The sequence below is a fragment of the Cebus imitator genome, unplaced genomic scaffold (assembly GCF_001604975.1).
Source record: "Cebus imitator isolate Cc_AM_T3 unplaced genomic scaffold, Cebus_imitator-1.0 Scaffold136, whole genome shotgun sequence".
Classification (NCBI taxonomy): Eukaryota; Metazoa; Chordata; class Mammalia; order Primates; family Cebidae; genus Cebus; species Cebus imitator.
The window spans coordinates 1,549,648-1,552,817 of NW_016107451.1; the positions used below are offsets into that span (position 1 = coordinate 1,549,648).

The following is a 3,170-nucleotide window of genomic DNA, read 5'->3' on the forward strand; positions in this document are numbered from 1 at the left end:
CCTGCCTCAGCCTCCCGAGTAGCTGTGATTACAGGTGTGCACCACCACACCTGGCTAATTTTGTATTTTTAGTAGAGATGGGGTTTCTCTGTGTTGGTCAGGCTGGTCTCGAACTCCCAGTCTCAGGTGATCTGCCTGTCTTGGCCTCCCAAAGTGCTGGGATTGTAGGCGTGAGCCACTGCGCCGAGCCTTTTTTGTTTGGTTGGTTGTTTTTTGTTTTGTTTTGTTTTGTTTTGAGATGGAGCCTGGCTCTTGTTGCCCAGGCTGGAGTGCAGTGGTGCCATCTCAGCTCACTGCAACCTCTGCCTCCTGGGTTCAAGCGATTCTTGTGCCTCAGCCACACAAGTAGCTGGAATGACATGCCACCACGCCCAGCTACCTTTTGTATTTTTAGTAGAGACAGGGTTTTACCATGTTGGCCAGGCTGGTCTCAAACTCTTGATTTCAAGTGATCCACCCCCTTCTGCCTCCCCAAATCCTGGGATTACTATTATGACTACTAATTTTTTCATTGCGTGTGTGTGTGTGTGACAGGATTTCACCCTGTTGTTCAGGCTGATGTGTACTGGCACAGTCACAGCTCATTGCAGCCTTAACCTCCCAGGCACAAGTGATCCTTCCACCTCAGCTTCCCAAATAGCTGGGACTGTAGGTGTGTACCATCATGCCTGGCTAGTTTTTTTTTTTTTTTTTTTTTTTTTGGAGTGATGTGGTCTCACCGTGTTGCACAGGCTGGTCTTTAACTCCTGGGCTCAAGCAGTGCTCCCCACCTTGGCCTCACAAAGTGGTGGGATTATAGGCATGAACCACCGTGCCTGGCCTAAATTTCTAATTTTTCTTCATCGAATGGAGAACATTTTCCCTGTCACTAGGGTGTCTAGTATTTTTTTTTTTAATTTGTAGTAGGTGCATAGTATTCTATCATATGAATGAAATGTGGCTTATACTGGAACAGTGTGTTGTGTAGTTGAGGATAGGGATGGAATTATTTCCTTAATCTCGGCCAGTCTCCTGCATAGAGTTTCTGGAAAGGAGAGGAAAGATTTGAACCTCCACAGAGAACTTTTCTGTTCTAGTCCAGACATTCTTGAATTTCTTTTCAGTGATTCAGATTCTTAGCTTTCCAAGATTCCTAGGTTTCCAGGGCCACCTAGGAATAGACCTCTTGGGAGGGCCTAAACTGGTTCTGATTCAAACCCTGGAGGGTCCCAAGAGGTCCCCTGGAACTTGTCTGAGGTAGGTGAGCTTTCCTACTGCCAGCCTCCATGTGGGGGTGTGGACAGTGTTGGGCAGTGGGTCCTCCCTGCAGCCTCTGCTTACCTGAACTCCTTCACCTGCTTTATTTGTTGGACCTGGCCCTCCCTAGAGTCTATCTGATGAGGATGTGATCCTTCTGTGACGCATATCACCCTTATCCTGTGGACTGGACTTTGGGAATGACTGAAATCCGGAACACGGGGTCATTGTTCTTTCCAACCCTCAGTGGCCTTCACAGGTTCAAGGACCTTGTATCAGGAGATGCACAGACATTGGTGGGATCTGGGGTGTGTAACTTTTAGAGCTTTATTGCTGTAGCTGAAAATGCAGACATCCTACTCCCTAAGTTAAGTTCTTGGAAATGAGGCATGCGTATGTGTTCTTAAAAGGCAGTATGCTGCGTGGCTGGGTGTGTCTGATCTGGGGCCAAAGGTGGATTTTCTTGTCTGAGAGAGTTGCGGTGAGAGTGAGCATGCGTTGCAAGAACCGTAGCAACTTGGCATAAAGGAGGCCAGCAGACAGCGTGCACACCTCCCTGCCCAGGACAGGGTTCTGGGTACACAACTTGTGCCAACTGAGAGATGCCACTGTTCTCTGTGTAATTCTGGGGAGAGGACTGCAGCTGACACAGGCATCTTTCTGCACGCTAAATGTTAGCTCACATGTTGATCCTTGGCCAGAAGAAAAAGAAAAACATAATTTCTGTATCAGTTCCATGTGCTAACCGATTGCACCACTGGAGCTCCACTGGAAAAATATAATTTCTAAATATTTCATGAAGACAGGGAGTAGAGGGAAATCATGAGGCATATACGCATGCCTCCTTTCTTCAGAGGGGGCTGACCTTGCATTCAGGATACGACTTCACACAGAATGGATATGTTGAATCTTAGATCTGTTCAGTTAGACACTTGCTCTTTTAAAATAAGAGAGACAGACAGGCAAGGAAGGCTGCTTTCCACTTCCCTCTGGGGGCTGATGGGGGAGAGGGTATCAGCTGAGATGTCCTAGCTTGGCCTCAGTAGATCAAAGTTTGAAGTAAGCTAGATAAAGAAGCATGAAGTAAAATGCCCTGTGCCTTTTGGGAGGCTTTTTCTCCTTATTCTGAGTGGAATGAAAACACACTGGGAATACCCTAGTAGTTATCAGACTTGCTGTTCTCTTAGCTTGTTTCCCTTGCTCTTTTCCGTGGAAGCTGATGCATTGGAAAGTGAGGAGAGGGTCAGATCGGAGTTGGTCTGTGAATGAATGAAAGTGGGAAAAGGAAAAGAAAGTTTGTTTCTCCTTCCTTCTCTCCCTGGAGCCATAGCCCTCAGCTCGATACAGTATCACTAAGCCATGCTTTTATTTATTTATTTATTTTTTATTTTTTGAGGTGTGGTGTGATCTCAGCTTACTGCAACCTCCGCCTCCCGCGTTCAAGCAGTTCTCCTACCTCAGCCTTCTGAGTAGCTGGGACTACAGGCACCCACGACCATGCCCAGCTAACTTTTGTATATTTAGTAGAGATGGGGTTTCACCATGTTGGCCAGGCTGGTCTCAAACTCCTGACATCAGGTGATCTACCCACCTCCACCTCTCAGCATGAGCCACTGTACCCAGCCCTGCCATACTTTTTAAATGCCTCATTAGGGCCAGGGGTGGTGGCTCATGCCTGTAATCCCAGCACTTTGGGAGGCTGGAGTGGATGGATTACCTGAGGTTGCAAGTTCGAGACCAGCCTGACCAACATGGAGAAACCCCATCTCTACCAAAAATACAAAAAATTAGCTCAGCATAGTGGCACATGCCTTTAATCCCAGCCACTCAGGAGGCTGAGGCAGGAGAATTGAACCCGGGAGGCAGAGGTTGCGGTGAGCTGAGAGTACACCTTTGCACTCCAGCCTGAGCAACAACAGCGAAACTCCATCTCA

General features: G+C 47.6%; 1 protein-coding gene across 1 annotated transcript in view; it reads left to right on the forward strand.

Moving 5' to 3' along the window:
• PITPNA (phosphatidylinositol transfer protein alpha) overlaps positions 1-3,170 on the forward strand; it is a 43,859-nt gene that overhangs the window by 16,442 nt on the left and 24,247 nt on the right. The window lies entirely within an intron of this gene.